General features: G+C 39.2%; 1 protein-coding gene across 3 annotated transcripts in view; it reads right to left on the bottom strand.

The window, feature by feature from the left end:
* taok3a (TAO kinase 3a) overlaps positions 1-17,515 on the bottom strand; it is a 106,419-nt gene that overhangs the window by 50,141 nt on the left and 38,763 nt on the right. For 2 of the 3 annotated variants that reach the window (XM_041787309.1, XM_041787310.1), the window contains exon 2: positions 11,646-11,763. The gene's annotated coding sequence lies outside the window, so the exon portion shown is untranslated. Of the gene's footprint in view, positions 1-11,645; positions 11,764-15,756; positions 15,776-17,515 lie in introns of those variants that run through there. The other variant, XM_041787311.1, reaches the window with a different exon arrangement.

The raw sequence follows: 17,515 nt of genomic DNA, 5'->3' as shown, positions 1-17,515 counted from the left end.
CTTCAAAGTTGTGTTTGAAATCCAGATGTAAATACCGGGAAATAAAAGCTGAAATGTTGATCTCTTGTCTTAGATTCATCTTTTGATGTTTTCAGTCTACAGCAAAAATAAAGGAACTGGCCTCACTGTTCCAAAACTTAATGGGGAGGAGACTGTATCTACTACAAAGTACTACAAATGGTACATGTTGGATTTTTCTTTGATTCTTCATGTAATTCAAGCATCTGATCAATCAATGTTTTACAGCACTGACAGCTATCAACTAGCACATATTCTAATGACGCAATGGCTTAATTCAAGCACAGTGCCAACCAAGGCTGAGCAGTTAATCAAAATTTAGATCAAGACAAGTGAAATGTGTGTCAAAAATTAAGAGTCAGCCTATATTAGTATTTCAGGGCTGATATCAATACTGATTATTAGTAGAGCATGTGACTGATAACAGATAATTGGAAACGATATGCATTGATTATGACAAATTGTACCTTATGTGACAAAATTAAACTGCATGTTAAAAACCTAAGAAAAATAAACAATGTAGCACTAGCTCTGTCAACATGAGCAACTGCAGAACAATACTATAGCAGCAGGAAACAGGAAGTTGTTTTGGATGTTTTCTTATCAAAAATAAGAATAAAGCAAAACTGATCATTCCCATCTATACAGCGGTACAGTGTATCAAGATTGTTCAGCATCATTTAATCTACCTTATATTATGTTTGTTTAAGTACAGACCGATATATTGCTTGTGTTTATTGGAAAATACATAAGATGAGGAACCTAAAAAATATCTGCATTATAAAACAGCCACAATATTGTAAAAAAAAACAGGTAATAAGATTATTTTCCTCAATATTTTTACACTAATGCCAAAACGTATTCACCAAATAAGTCTTTGCTTTTCTATCTTTTCTAATGTTTGTTTATGCTAACCTTCCTATGTATTTATGTTTTGTGTGTGTGTTTTTTAATCCATTTTTCTCTAAATTTAACTTTTGTGTGTCTGTGAGTGTTGGTGAATACGTCAGTGTCTCCTGGTTGCATCAGCCTTGTCTGTCTCATATCTCTTCTACTCTCCAAATAGAAACCGATAAACACCTTCTCAACCTTTTCCAATCAAAAATACACCAACAGAAGGAGCACACACAAAATGCACATGCACAGCTTATGATTAATCTTACTGAAAATGAGACAAGGAGAAGTTAACCAAACCAAAGTCATAAATGAGAAAATGTAATTTAGAGAGAAAAGAGAAATGGGGTTTGATATGGCCGTACAGACATTCAGAGAGCAGTTTAACTTATGAAGGAGCTTTCGAAGAAGACTAGAACCACATTGATGAGGGGAGTCGGTGGGGGAGTAAAAGATAAAAATGGAACAAATGAACACTGAAGTCATGTGATCACTCTGGAGACTCTGCACACCTCCCTCTCACCCTCTTTTTCACTCTTCCTCCCCCTCTCCTCTTCTCTAAGATGTGTGAAGTGATGCAATGTGGCAACAACAGGTTGTAACGCGGTGGGCTTGCTAAAGCTGTTACTAGTCCGGCAGTGCCCACTGTGTGGACAGTCAACTGTGAGTGTATGTGCGGACACTGGACAGAGACTGTATGTGTAGCTTTTCTGTGAATAGTATTGTTGCTCAGAGAGAGCTGATTAGGCAAATACCTTAGAAAGATTTAACACCGTGTGCATGTGTGACTTCCTTACTACGTGTGCTTCCACACACTCATGTGAGATATAGTACTGATGTGCAGGTGTGCACTAGTGTGTATGTGCAGGAAAAGTGAAAGCTTTGCATGCACACTCTGGTGTCTAAGAATTAATGAGACAGTGTGTGTGGGGGTTACTGTGGGGGTGGGTAATGGTGCTAAAAGATTTGCTGTATACAATAAACCATGTATCATAAAAACAAATTATATGTAAAAGAGATTATACGGTTTATGCTAATCTGGCCTGACTACACACACGCACACACTTCAGGATCAAACATTTTTGGAAGGATAATAAAAAGGATTTTGTACTGAAAGTCTTCAAAGCGATTATCTTAAAGTTTTGACAATTTCTAAACAGAACATGAACTCAGTGTTTTCCCTGCACGCGATACTGGCAGCATCAAGAGGAATCCAACAGTGATGTCCAGTGTTTCAGATATGCTTGTACTGGAACGTAAAATACACAATATTCTTTCCCCAACGGTTGTATCTGTACATGACCCAAGCCATCATACACGTGTTTAATGTGGGCCAAAGTTCAATATGCATAGCTACACAACAAACACACGAGGAGAAATGTACAACAAACAACACTGTACACAATGCCACCCCCAGGCCCCTGTTGGTGCTGTTATGACTAATTGATGTACCAACATGTTTTTGCAGGACAAAGTCCATCAGGCTGCTGGATATGGCTGCAAACCATGTGATGCACCAGACAAATTTAAATGGGGCATTTCATTGTCTATTCAAAGCAATTAAATACCGGACTGAGACATATAAACAATGAAAAAGGGGTGGTATAAAATGTTGATGGCAAGTATCAATTTTCAAATGATTCAGGGACAACCTAGATGTTAAAGTTGTGCACATAAAAAAATTAAAATACTTGGAAGTAAAGGCAGAGATCTCAAACCAATAAAGCAGAAATATATTAGACAAAGAAGAGAATATTCAATGATGTCCTATGTTTCCCATTGATGGACGACACAAATAAATAAAAACATCCCTTTTATGAGCTATTCAAGATTAATTGTTTCTGTTCTCAAACACTTTGCTCCCCTCTTTGCAACTCTCTTTCATGTTCTATTTAACTCCCATGTCTATTTAACTCCCATGAGAGCAAGAAGGGCAGTGTCTGCATGTGCATACATACACTTTATTTTTTATGAAAGTATGCTCTCATGTATGTGTGTTCATACTGAGGATACACATGGACAGATTGAGCAAGAAAATATCTCTGCCTCTCCATGCCAGTGAGAGGCCACGAGTGTCCATATGCGTGTGTCAGTTGATGTGTGTGTTTGTGCGTGTATAGCCAGGGGGGCTTAGCAGCTTACTGGACCCCCTACCAGCTTTAGGCAGGAACAGGAATTAGGCAGACTGTGGGAATTCTTACTAGGATTAAAATCACTAGCTCTAATCAGAAACGGGGAGTGAAAAAAGGGACTGGTAAATCCAACAAATTGTGATTTGAGACGTAGTGTGATGGCAGGGTGTGTATAAGAGAGTACGAATAAGAATTACGTAACGATTCATGACATTACAAAAAGAAGACTGAAGGCTTTGGATAAACTGTAGAAGAGTGAGCACATGTATGGGCTTGGATCAAACACACCCTTAGAAAATATTTAAATCATTGCACTTCTATAATCATACCTAATAAAAACATAAAGATTGTGAGCAGAATAAGTCTCAGATCTCACCAGAATGCAGGTCCCTGGAGAGTCCTGCATGCGTTAGTATTACGCATGCATGTGTGCATGTGACGTACATATGTGTGCATGCCTTTTGCAGGCTTTAAATGGGTCAACATCCAAGATGCAGTACAAAGGCCCATCTGAATGCACAATGCTAGTTGTATTGTGGTGACAGTCCAAATGAAAGCAACATTTTATAGGAATAATACCCAAGAAGAACTATTTAAACTTATAGTACACTTCTTCTGGTATTCCCAACTCTCACTTTAATCACCTGCTCTTGCATCTTCTAACTTTGGTAGTGGGGATAAGACGTCTTGGGAAAGGTGCACAATGTTTTACAGTACAATTCTCTGGCAAACCCATATTACTCTTAACTCTTTTTTTCTCATGGCATATTCGACAAGACAGAGAAGGGCACTGATGGTGGAAGGAGTAAAAATAAGTAAAGTATCAAGCCAGAAGCCAGAGATCAGATAGTCTTGGACTAGTTTTTAGTTGAAATACATTATCGACATGGTATCAGTATCAGCAGGTCAGCTGTACATATTGATGGTATACATCATACAGTCATGGACGAAAGTATTGGCACCCCTGGAATTTTTCCAGGAATTACACCATTTCTCCCAGAAATTGTTGCAATTACCTATGTTTTTGGTATACATGAGTTAATTGCCTTTATGTGCATTGGAGCAACACAAAAAAATCAGAAGAAATAAGACCAAATTGACATAATTTTACACAAAACTCAAAAAAAGGGCTGGACAAAATTATTGACACCCTCAACTTATTATTTGGTTGCACACCCTTAGAAAAAAATAACTGAAACCAATCACTTCCTGTAACCATCAACAAGGTTCTTACATCTCTCAACTGGATTTTTGGACCACTCTTCTTTTGCAAACTGCTCAAGGTCTCTCAGATTCAAAGGGTGCTTCTTGCAACAGCAGTTTTAAGATATCTCCATAGGTGTTCAACAGTATTTAGATCCGGACTCATTGCTGGCCACTTCAGAACTCTCCAGCGCTTTGTCTCCAACCATTTCTTGGTGCTTTTTGAGGTTTGTTTGGGGTCAGTGTCCTGCTGGAACAACCATGACCTCTGACGCAGACCCAGCTTTCTGACACTAGGCCCTACATTGTGGCCCAAAATCTTTTGATAGTCTCCAGATTTCATGATTCCTTGCACACAGTCAAGGCACCCAGTGCCAGAGGCAACAAAATAACCCCAAAACATCCTTGAACCTCCACCAAGTTTGACTGTAGGTACTGTGTTTTTTTCTTTGTAGGCCTCATTCCATTTTCTGTAAACAACAGAATGACATGCTTTTTCATAATGCTCTCTCTACCTTAGTCTCATCTGTCCACAAAATGTTCTCCCAGAAGGATTGAGGCTTACTCAAGTACATTTTTGCAAACTCCAAGGAATTTCAAGATCTCTGGATATGGTCTTGAAACCTTGAGATTGTTCAGAATTTTCCACAATTTTGCTTCCTAAGTCCTCAGACAATTCTCGGCTCCTCTTTCTCTTCTCCATGCTTCGTGTGACACACACAGGCACACAACACAAAGGTTGAGTCAACTTCTAGACATTCTAACTGGCTTCAGCTGTGATTTCTAGATTGCCAGCACTTGTTACTGCCACAGGTGAGTTTAAATGAGCATCACATGCTTGAAAAAAAAAAAAGATTTATCCACAGTTTTAAAAGGGTGTCAATAATTTTGTCCGGCCCATTTTTTGAGTTTTGTGTAAAATTATGTCAATTTTGTCTTTTTTTTCTTTTGATTTTTTGTGTTGTTCCAATGCACATAAATGAAATAAACATGTGGATACCAAAAAAATTTGTAATTGCAACAATTTCTGGGAGAAATGGTGTATTTTCTGGAAAAATTCCAGGGATGCCAATACTTTTGTCCATGACTGTATGTTGATCTTAAATACTGGCAATATTTAGATATGTACCATCAGCCATACACAATCAAGGAGGCTCATTGAGAGCCCTGCACAAGGCCGTTTCTAGTCATTTTGGTGCCCTAGGCCAGTGTTTCCCAACCATTTTTCCTTGGAGCCCCCCCTACACGCTCCTCAGAAAAGTGGAGCCCCACTTGGACCCAAGAGAGAGAAAAAAAGTGGCACACTGCTGCCAAAAATCAACATAGATTTTAATTGTTCCACTGATAAAACCCTAAAAAAAGGTCCATGCACACTTTTCTTAACAAAAGACCTTTGTATAAATTATTTTATAACTGCTTTATCATGGTTTTAGTTAATATTTGCAAACCTATTTTTGACAGCCTCAGAGCAGACAAAGCCTCGCGCCCCCCCAAGATCTCTGGCGCCCCCCCTTGGGGGTCGCGGACCCCAGGTTGGGAACCAAGGCCCTAGGCGAACTTACAATAATGATCAGGAAATCAGGGGGAATGGCAGGTAGGGTGTTAGCTGCCCGACGCAGGACTCTCTCTACATCCTGCCCGTTCAGCGCTGTGGGAACAAGGAAAAAAAATTTTTTTCTTTTACTCTCAATGTCTTGCTGGGCTCCCAGTGAGCGTGTGCCATGGAGAGAGAGAGAGAGAGCGACGAGGTGAGGCTCGACTGTTTCACGAACGAGGGGTGCAGAGGTTACAGGAGCGCAGGAGTTGATGATCTGTTACACTGGGGGATCTATTAAAAATGTTCAGGGCTCATGACGGCACCCCCCTCACCGTGGTGCCCTAGGCAACCACCTATATCGCCTATGCCCAGAAATGGCCCTGGCCCTTAACACTAGGAATGAAGTCCCTAATGTAAAACAACTACCAAACTGTCCACTTTCCCAATCCTCTCTGAACTCCGCTTGACCTGTGTAGCCTCTCTTTGCACTGGAGACACTTTGTGTTTTTACTGTAAAAAGAGGTGTGGATATATTGGTACATGAATTTGAAATATTGGTATATCAGATATCAGTAAAAATCCAATGCCTTACAACCCTAGATAAGATGTCCATGCACACCTAGTTTACATGGATTTTCCTGAAAATTTCAAACTATTTCCATTATTAAGAACATCAATGTCCTGTTGTGTGGAATCATTTGTTTAGAACTCATTCATATACCAACATCAACTTCACATCTAATATTATTATTCAAAATGTTGAAGTGAATCTAAGAGCAGATCAGCTTTAACTGCTAGACCAATATCAGGCCTCTCCATTTCATTAGCATCTTATTTACTAATGCTAACAACTATTATGTTCAGTCTCCTGTAGATAATAATGCAGTGTTGTTATAAATAATAGATTCTTTTTTGCATTCAATTTGCAGAGAATGAAACAGGGATGGGCATTTATACAGTAGTTGATTTTGTACAGCCTACCATTTTAATCAATCATCAGCAAAGTTACTCCAAGTTGGATGAGTCATTATTTACCTATGAGGACAGTGATGGCATCAGACCTCAGAGCAGTTGTACTGTGGGTGTTACAATTGTTACTGTGGTCGCAGCTCAAACTTGAATTTCAGTGATTTTTTTAATGTACCAAAAATGCAATTAGAGCTGTACATTCCTTTACAGCTGCCCATCAAGTATCAAAAGTCAATCATACATTTTCCAAATTCAAACTACAAAAAGTTTCTCCAAAAACCCTCATGACTTTATTAATCACACCATAGCATAGAAAATACTGCAGTGAAGATAAGGCTGCTCAAGCTGTAAAAAAAACAAAGTGAAGGGTTCATTTTAGCAATAACTAACTGTTCCTGTGTATTACTGTTGCTGAGTATGTTTTACACAGTGAAGTCCTGGCTAGTAAAGACACAAAATGAGTCCATATCTCCACTTCCCCTTCAAAGAGATGCAACTGGGTAAAAAAGTGTGAATACCTGCAGGGGCAGTTTTAGTGACTTGGAGGCCCCAGGCAAAGATCAATGTGAGGCCCCCCCTAATATGAGTCACCTCAACTTCTTTGATGACCGCCATATGAATGTGATTTAACAGAAGCAGCACAGTGTGCAGTGGCCACTAACAACACATTTAACTCTGTTCAGTGTAAGAAAATCTGCATTATAACCAACATCTGTTAGGTTAAGTATTAGTAAATAGTTGGTTACATCAAGCTGGACAAACTTTTTCCAACTTAGAGAATCAAAAAAACAAAAGTAAACCTGACATCTTCACCAAAGAGATAGGAGAATAAAGACTCTCTGTACTTAAATGATTATTATGCACAAACTTGTGGCTTTTCTTCATCGTTTTCTGAAGTTCACGTAATCTCCTGTTCTAGGGTTTCATGTTTTCAGATACAATATCTTAAGTAAGTGTATCTGGCCCAAGGTCCCATTGAGAACTTAATGCAGTTAATTGTATTTCTGCATCAAATCAGCTGCGTTACATGAGTTTTTTTTATTATGTTCTTAAGAGAAAAATACAATTGGCTCTATTTTCAGTATTTTTTTCATCTGAATCATACTGTACTGTAGCAAAACAGGGATGCCAAGCTCATTTTGGGTCAGGGGACGGATTCGCTCCAGTGAGATGTCCTGCAGGCCGGACAATTTTTTAGCAACATCTATATGACCAAAGCTGATATATAGGCTGCTGTAATGTTTATAAAGAGAAATGATCCAATATTAGATGCAGATACCATCTAATGAGTGCTGCATGTTTGCACACTAAAGGGTTAATTAGCTACTTTAGAAAGAGAATTTACCTGCAGGTAATCTAAACAGGTGAGGTAAAAATATACTGCCCTTGTAACATATGACCATTTTTACAGATTTTAACGTTTTTAGGACCTACTGATTATGAATTTACAAGACTAAAATATATATTATTATAAATATACATTCAACGTGACTGTTTATGGATTTAAAACAGCAACCTGTAACCCACAATATTTAATCTGACCTGGGATCCACGCACAGCGTCCAGAGAGAAGATGAGTGAGAGAGAGACGGAGACAGAGACGAGGAACCTGCGAGATTTATCGCACTGTTACTTCTTATATAGCTGCAGACCCTCACCTGCTGAGTGAAAACTTGACTTTTTAACACGTCTGAGCCCCTAGAGTCATTCTTCTTCATATCCTCTCTATATGGATCCCTGTGACATCCCTGCCTGCGTGATGAACTGGCGCATCTCCGTGCGTATTTTGGATGCATTTTAGCGCATCGCCAAGATCAAACATGCCAACCTCTCATGTCTTGGACAGCCTGTGCCCAGATTAGGATTGAATGTTCAGTTATTGAGTCATTTTAACCATGAAGAGAATAATTTCTACCATTTAATGAGAGCTGGAGTTAAATAGCCACAGGATTTACAAACTATGTCCTGTTTTAATTTCATTTCTTGACATAAAATTAAATCATATGTAAATAGAATTGGTTGATATTAGTTTGGCAATACAGATTTATTATAATGTGGGATTAAATCAGGCTGGAGATTGAACTGAGTCGCTCACCAAAGGGAGATACAATGTCCACGTTTGTGACTGAGGGACAATTACGCAGTGAAAGTATTTGTTATCCTAAGAGCAGCTGTTTTATTCACACTCAGGGGAAAAAGTTTGGTTTTACAGGGCAAAAACTCTTTATTCGACATTTGTTAAGGCCCTTGTGCAAGAAACCAATTAGAGGTGTGGACAGGAGAAGACTCACTGAGAGAGCAGAGTTGATGCTGCAGTTGCGCAGCTATGGGCTCTGCTGTGCGTCTTTTTTACGATGTTCCTCCCTGCTCTAAGTGTTAAACTATGAATAATTTTCTTTGACCTGGGGTGGCAAAAACACAAGTAAGCTATAACTGTAGAAAAACAAACCTAGGCAAATTCTTGAGGCCCCCCTTATTGACGAGGCCCCAGGCAATTGCCTACCTTTGCCTACCTTGGCCTGTATGGGTAAGCTCTGGGCATCAAAGCTAACATGAGCATTCCTGTGGACCTGGTTGTGTAACATGACAGCCCAGGATAGTTTAAACTTCACAGGTACTCTGCCCTCAGGTTTGGGCACATAAGACAAAGTCCAGCCATTTGAAATCAGCCCTTGGTCATTCTATAACCCAAATTGTTCCCCTCCACCACACCCTGCTACTACAAGCTCTTTTCCCAATCAGGGTGTGACTCAAAAGCAAGATTTGCCCACAGCCCAGAAAGTATAATCACACATATACGCCTGGCTTCCCACTGAATCCAATCTTTGCCATTGGCTCTGTGTGTTGATGACAGCAAGTTGACAGAAGGGTTTTTACATCATTGTCCAAATCACTAACCTTGCAAAGCAGATGGATACGCCTGTTTCTGTGTTTCTCACTGGCAAATCCATCTTGCAAAGCTCCCGTCTGAACCGTTTGGACCCAGTTAGAAAGTGACAGGACCAATCAGCAACGAGGGGCAGTACTTTCAGGCATGGCAGAGTCGTGACGTAAACAAGCAGCAGCAAGAGGCCAGTGCAGTTATGGAGGAAGAGATTAGCGTGGATGCTGCTAAAACGCCAGTTTTATCAGAACAATTCTTTGTTTAAAGAAGAACAAAGAACAGCAGTGAGTTGTTTTCTTTTCAAAAACGACAAAAGTTGAGTACCGTATTTTTTTTAAGTCACACTTATTTTCATAGTTTGGCTGGTCCTGTGACTCATAGTCAGGTGCAACTTATATATCAAATATATATAATTTAACATGTTTTGAATGGTAATTCATGCTGACTGACATGCACAAGGAGTAAACATTTCTGTCTACAGCCGTGCGAGAGCTCTAGGCTTGTGACAACTATATGCTGCTCCTGTACCAATGAAAAAAATTAACGAAAACGGGAATTGAGCAGCAGAAAGAAAGTTTGGAGTGAGTGAGAAACTTGTGAGGGACTGGCGAAAAGCAAAGGTTAATCTTACTGCAATGAAGAAAACAAAGAAAGCTAATCGCGGCCTGAAAGCAAGATGGCCAGAGCTGGAGGAACGAGTCCACAGATGGGTACTTGAACAACGTGCTGCCGGGAGAGGCTTGTCAATGGTGCAGTTACGTCTCCACGCCCTGGTAGTTGCCAAGGAGAGGAATATAAATGAGTTTGCAGGCGGGCCTTCTTGGTGTTACTGCTTCATGCAACGTAGCCGCCTCTCTATCAGAGCACGGACAACGGTGTGTCAATTTCTAAATAAATGCGACTTATAGTCCAGTGCGACTTACATATGTTTTTTTCCTCTTCATGATGCATTTTTGGTCTGAAGCGACTTATACTCCGGAGCGACTTACAGTCTGGAAAATACAGTACTTACATGTCTATAGTCGCCATGTTTCGCGTTACTCCTCTGTACTTGCGCACACACAGCTCAATAGCAGCTACGTCACGTGTTTTGTTGCTCTGATTGGCCCATAGAGATGTGACAGACAGAACATTCATCCAATCACACTCCGAGTTTTTTCAAAGCCTCTGCCTCTTCTCAAAGTTTCCTATTGAAGCTTTCCAAGATGGATGTGTGAAACAAATCCATCTGGCGTGTCAGGTTATCAAATCACAGTACACCCAAAAAACCATGGACACACTTCAGACTGCATTCTAATAAAGTAGAAATGTTGATTTTCTTAGAAACATGCACATTATCATCTTTAGGACACTTCTGTTGACCTGTTTCACCAATAAATTTGGATTTGTAGTCATCTGAAAAAAAATCTACAATCTTGTCTTGGCAGATGCACTTGTTTTCAATAATTTCAATGCAAAACCAGACACCCGAAATAAAACATCCAATAATTACAATCTGCACATAGCTACATGAAATATCAAACCAGTTAAAATAGAAAAACACAAACAACAAACTAGATCTTCAATGTAAGTACCCACAAATGTGCTTTTATGTATGTTGCCAATAAGAATCCACAAACAGTTTTGTTGCAGGAAACACAGCCGTTCAAATATGCATGAACAAACACATGAGGATATCTTGCAAAGCAATGTTGTCCAGAATCAGCTTTAATTCTGTGTGACAGAGGTTTGGTTAGCTGTTGTGAAAATCACAGAGCCGTTAGGGTAGCCAGCTTTGATTTGAGGCAAAGAAGACCCAGTTTACTTGCAGCTGATGCCTGGGCTAGATGTCTAACTGTAGCATGATGGGGAAACTGACATGTAGACATAAAAACTTTTACTGAACAAAGAATGCATTGGAGGGAGAGTAAAATTGTCAATCTGTTGGATGTTATAAATAAGCAAAGTTATTTGGTGTCCTGATAAAGAGAAATAGAGAAGATAGGCCAGAGGGTCATGTGTAACCTACCTTAAGGAAATGTATATGTCCAAAGATCCTCTGTCTCCTCCGTCCTTTTTTGCCCTCTTAGATTCAGTGCAGTGTCGGCTTCTGGCCGTTTTTCCTCATGGCTGGAATAATTCTGCACCTGAAGTTAAAGAGAGAGAGACACAAACAAAAGTAAATTTTTACTCCAGATGAATTTGCCAAAAAACGATTCTGGTAGAAATTGTCATTAAAAGTCAAAACACTGTAAAGACAAAACAAGCAATTTGAAGCTCGGAGAAAGGGTAATAAGTGTTGTTAATTTTTTCTCAAATGCATTAGCCCTAAAGATGACTTTCCTATGACACTTTCCATTTTAAATGCCTCTTTCAACTTCTGCAAACTCCTGAATGTCAAAAACTTTTTGACTTCCTTTTTCTGGTTTTACTCTTACATGCTGTACTGTGTGCCTGTTTAAAAACACACACAACACCCATCACAAGACCACTGGATTATCTACAATCACCTACAGTTTAAACATTCGGAACATTCACAATTCATTGTCAGATTCTATGCAAAATTGCAAACTTTACAGCATAAAAAGTTGCTGAAGATCATAAACTGCAGAACAAGTGAGATGAAGGCACTGTCCTTCCAGAACAAACAGAGGAAAAAAGCTTCCAGATTTCCTCACCAATAGCAGATGGTGAAATGACTCAACAACGGCCAATGAAAATCTCTTTAATGACTATCAGTTATTATCCTCTTAACAAGTCTGGGATCCACAGCCATGATCCCCTTTTTTTAATCAGCTTCAGTGAAGATAACACCTCCACAGCACAAGGTTCAGAAGAAATGTGCTCTCATTTGAAGGAAGTTGTGCCGAACTTAGAATCATCAGTATAAGATCAATCAATGTGATGTATATATATTTAAGATCAGCAGATCAGTACAAAGTGAAAAGAAAGATACATCTCATTACTCAAAATACTTGTTTTTTTCTTTTAATTCCCATCCCACGCGTTTGTCACTGTTTTTGTCAAAGCACACCTCTAAGCTCCACGTTGATATTGGCAAGAAAAAGCAGATCATAAAGTCTCTAGGGAATAAATTAGGAGTGGAAAAAGTTGAGTTCCAAGAAAAGACGGGTCAAATATTGAAGCTAATGCAACATGCATAAGGTAGTTTTTATCAAATGTCTGGTGAAATTCAGAGATAATATTCAATTAACACTTTTATTTTCTCCAAGTTCATAGTTTCAAAGGGGCCTAAGATATATATCGAGGCCATTGAAGTTAACAGAATCAAAATCCTGGCATGGCAAACTTTGTGAAAACAGCAAATCGTGCTCCAATGATGGTATCATATTGTGATTAAACTAGTGATTTATGTCCCCTGGGTTATCCAGGAACCATCTGCAACAATGCCCTTTTATATTTCACCATTTCTACAGACACAGAAAGCCCAAAGTATCCTCCATAATTTACTGTGTCTCACATTTAATGTCTTGGCATTTTCTGAGTGAAGGGCGTCCTGTTTGCAGCTCAACACCTCCTGCTTTCTCCTCTTTCAAACATACAAGTTCAAGGACACTACATGCATAGAGCTGCAGACAAACAAGCTTTCACACGCGCTCACCCACAAGCAACCTTCCAGTGTTTTGCCGTCTCCCACACACACATACAGTGTCATGCACACAAACAGCATACTCACACATACACATCAAATCTTAGCAAGTTGTTCTGACAGCAGAGCGCCATCAGCCACTGGACTGTGTTTCACTTTGACAAGCAGGTGCTGTAGCATCAACGACGTAACAAGTGAGCACAACCTGACCCTGAACCATAGATGCCTCACCATTTACAAGATTAGAACATCATAAAACCAACTCCTGTGTAAAAGCAGACCAGCAACCAGGAAGTACAGTAAATCCAGACTTCGAACATAAACGACCTTGTGACCTTTGGTTTGAACAACGTTAAATCCTGGAAGAAATCAAACTGCTTCTTTCTTTTCTGAAATTGTTTTTTCACCCTGGATTCCTGCCTTATTGGTTTCACCCCCTCCAACCTCCTCCTCCACCTCCACCCTCTTTTTGATCATGCTGAGCAGCAGACAGGGTGCTCAGAGGAACCGCATTCAATAATAAAAGTAGAATAATGGATGGAGGGATGAGAGAGGAAGGATAAAATGTATTGTGTGCCCCTTCTGAGTGTCCCTGAATGATTTATAACACAAACTGACGGTTGCATGAGCCTCCGGGGAAGTTGTGGCTGCACTTCTCTTCAGCCCAGCTTGCTCCAACTGGCTTGGCATTTGTGTCCAACCAACGGGAGAAAGGTAAAGATAGATAGAGAGAAGAAAAGAAAAAAGTGTAGGGATCAGAATGTGCAAGTATTCTTGAAGACTCCCAGAAGTGATCCTATTCTAACAATACAAGCAGGTAAAACTGATAACAGCTGCAACAAGCTTTTTTCCACAACCTCTTTATCTGCAATTTGTGTCTGTAAGTTCATTAATTTATTGGCCTAAGTGATCAAAATATCTACATGCCTCTTAAATTCAGAAATAGGGGGATCTTACAGCCTCTATTTGACTGTCTTAAAAATGTTAAAACATGGATGACCTTGAGTTTTCTAAATTTGAATGACAGTAAGACAGAGGTCATCATGTTTGGTCAGCCTGATCTATTAGTGAGCACTCTAGGCCTGCTTGTAGTGTACGTTCATCAGTTAGAGTCTTGGTGTTCATTTTGATGAAGCTTTTGAATTGGATAAGCAGATCTCTTCTGTAGTAAAGTCGAGCTTCTTTCAATTCAGGCTAATTGCCAAAGTAATCTTCCTTTCAAAGATGTAGAGAGGCTGATGCATGCTTTTATATCTTTGAGACGTGACTATTGTAGCTCTTTATATGTGGATTTGGACCCTCAGTCCAGCGTCTGCAGCTGGTCCAAAATGCTGCTGCTCACCTCCAAACAGACACAAAGAAGAGGGACCACATTACCCAAGTATTGCTTTCTCTGCACTGGTTTCCTGTTTGCTACAGAATTGAATTTAAGATTCTACTGTTAGCTTTTAAAGCGCTTCATGGTTTGGCACCATCATATTTGTGTTAACTGCTTCATGTTAACTCTCCAACCAGAGCTCTGAGGTCTGCCAACCAGCTGCTCATGGAAGTGCCCAAAACAAGGCTAAAAACCACGTTACACTTTCATGTAAGATCTGCCCAAACTTCTGACCATTTTAAATGATTGCTAAAAACTCATCTCTTTGCTTTGGCTATCAGTTCAAGATGACACTGTTTTATCCCAACAGATTTTAGATTTTACTATTACTTTTACTATTTTATGAAGGTTTATTTCAATTGATTTATTATTTTATAGTGATGCATTCTTGTTTCATGTTTTGATTTTATACTGTGAGGGACTTTGGTCAACGCTGCTTTTTTTAAAATGTGCTATATAAACAAAGCTGAATTGAATTGAAAAAAACATGATGTTTTAGAGTCTCATTAGATGCTTTGCCTGATAAAATAACAAAAATTTAAAGTATGCAAGTTATCATTCTCAATAAAAGGTGATCAATATAAACAAACAAAATCAATTAATTAAAAGGACTAAATTCTAACTAAAATCTATTGTGTTTATGAAGTAACCAACGACGTCTGGTCTTGCGGTTTAAGTAAAATAACAAAATCTAGATTTTTGTGAAACTCAAAAAAGCATACATCTTTCACCTTTTGAAAACTGAAGCTATTGGAAAGAAACATGGAAACATCCAAAAAATACAAAATACCTGCAGCAGTGTCAATGGGTACACTTTTTTTTTTTACTTAACGAAGAGCGGTGAGGAGGAAAATGAGACACAGAAGACAAAACCAGAAATCCATATCCTTCTGCCGGTCTTTTTTTCCACATAATAAATGAAAAAACACCACATTTACACTGTCTTGGGGTTTCTGCTTTTGCAATGGGGCATTATGAGCAGCCAGCGAGGCGGTGAGCTGTTCAACATGTCGTTCTTTACATCAGACGAATAAGTCTGCACCAAAGAGAAAGGCAAGCCAACATGTGAGTGAGAGACTACAACATGTTGCTATGGCTACACAGACGCCAAGCAAGGTACCAACATGTATTTGAGTGTATTAAATCACATACCAGGGTTCATTTGGAAGCAAACCGAGACCCCCCGTTTTTAAGTGGACCAGAGTCGGCTTGTTTGGTTCAGAGCTCGTGTGAGCATTCACACCACTCCACTGGGGAAAACAGACCAGAGTTCGTTCAAAGCGGACCAAACAGCTCTGGTGTGAACACACCCCTTAGTCTAGACTTTCTCCTGGAAAAAAAAGGCTGTCGACAAACATAGTCATAGTTTTAGTCAACAAAATGAACACTGTAACAAGGTTAGATTAACAGGGTGTGTTAAAGGCATGTAAACAGACATAGTGAATAAGTCTGGAAGGCAGCTGATAGGGCATTTGTTACATAGAAGAGAGAAACAGCTGAAAAACACTCATACCTACCACGTATGTGAAAAACAGCAATTCAATGTAACTAAACAAGAAAGAAATTCCAAAATGAGTAAAGGAATTTAAAAGCCTATGAAGGCCTTTCGTTTTCTTTAAGGTTGGTGCTAAACTTCCCCTAGTAAACAGCTTAAAAATCTGACAGTGCTCAATGCTCACCAAGTGCTTTGCAAACAACATCCTCGAGAGGGGGGAAGACAGAACATATACTAAGCTAGAGAAATAGAAAGAAATAGTATCCTTAAGAATGTGGCTTTCAGAATTTCAGAGCAAAAACACCAAATAATTTTAAATTATTCATCCTACTTCTTTCAAGGCCTGTGGGATCAATATTATCTAATATAAACTTAAAACAAAAAGTAAGGAAAAGTAAGAAGATTTGGCACATTTTTCATGGGTGCAACCCACATACTCAGCTCTGCTGCTCATCCCACAAATGCATGATCCTTACAAATGTGGCATCATTTAAAAGGGTAATAAACAGGCTTTCCAACGGTATAAGATTTATTACCAAGAAGCATTGCTACAACAAAGAAATAATGTACCAAAAACAAATTGCCTTACTTTTTGTTTTAAGTTTATTTTACAAGAACATACTGTACAGTATCATATGTAACATCTCGTGTCTGTTACACATAAGTATAACAGGCTGTCTGACAAAGTTTGTTGGTGCTAGAGCTAATGATAAAAATCCTGACATCCAACTCCCACTTTCTGTTCCTCCTGTTCCATGACACACACAGAGATATGAATCATAAATTGTGAGTCACAAGCCATCGATTTCTGAAGCAGAACTTGGCAAAGTAAACTGTTTCAACAACCTTGTAATGCATCTTTGTTCATGGTCAAAACAATCCAAAAGAACAGCTTACAGGGGGACCTGCCAACCAATTCATCAAGCTGGATGTAACATCGGGTATCAAGCCAAGACTTTGGTCAAGTTTGGGCCCCTTTCTGGTTCAGTTGTTAAACAAACAAACTTGCATAAAGTTTGCGATACGTTGTGTCAAGACCTTGCTGCTGTGGGTGTTAATGGTGATGTCACTTCCTGAAAGAAATTCTGAGTCAAAAGTGATTATTCTTTTTTACTAGAAGGAGCCAAAGACCCATGGAGAAGCCTGCTAAACTAGCACACTTTCCAAAAAGTGCTTATCCTCGTTTCACCAAAATAGTTGGACTTCATTTCTGTCGATCTTAACTAAATTTCACATTTACAACATTACATTTAAAAATGCAACATGTTTTCTAATTTGCCTTTGTCTTTATTTTAACTTTGAGCCCTGATTTGTCTGCATTTACATCAATGATAATGAGTCTCAGCATCACTCAAGGATCCCCAGAGTGCTGAATGATGACTGAGGTGAGCCTTTGATGAGTCACACTGGAGCTAG

The sequence above is a fragment of the Cheilinus undulatus genome, linkage group 5 (genome assembly GCF_018320785.1).
Source record: "Cheilinus undulatus linkage group 5, ASM1832078v1, whole genome shotgun sequence".
Classification (NCBI taxonomy): Eukaryota; Metazoa; Chordata; class Actinopteri; order Labriformes; family Labridae; genus Cheilinus; species Cheilinus undulatus.
Note: the sequence above shows the minus strand (reverse complement) of the source record. Positions and strands in the feature narration are given on the sequence as shown.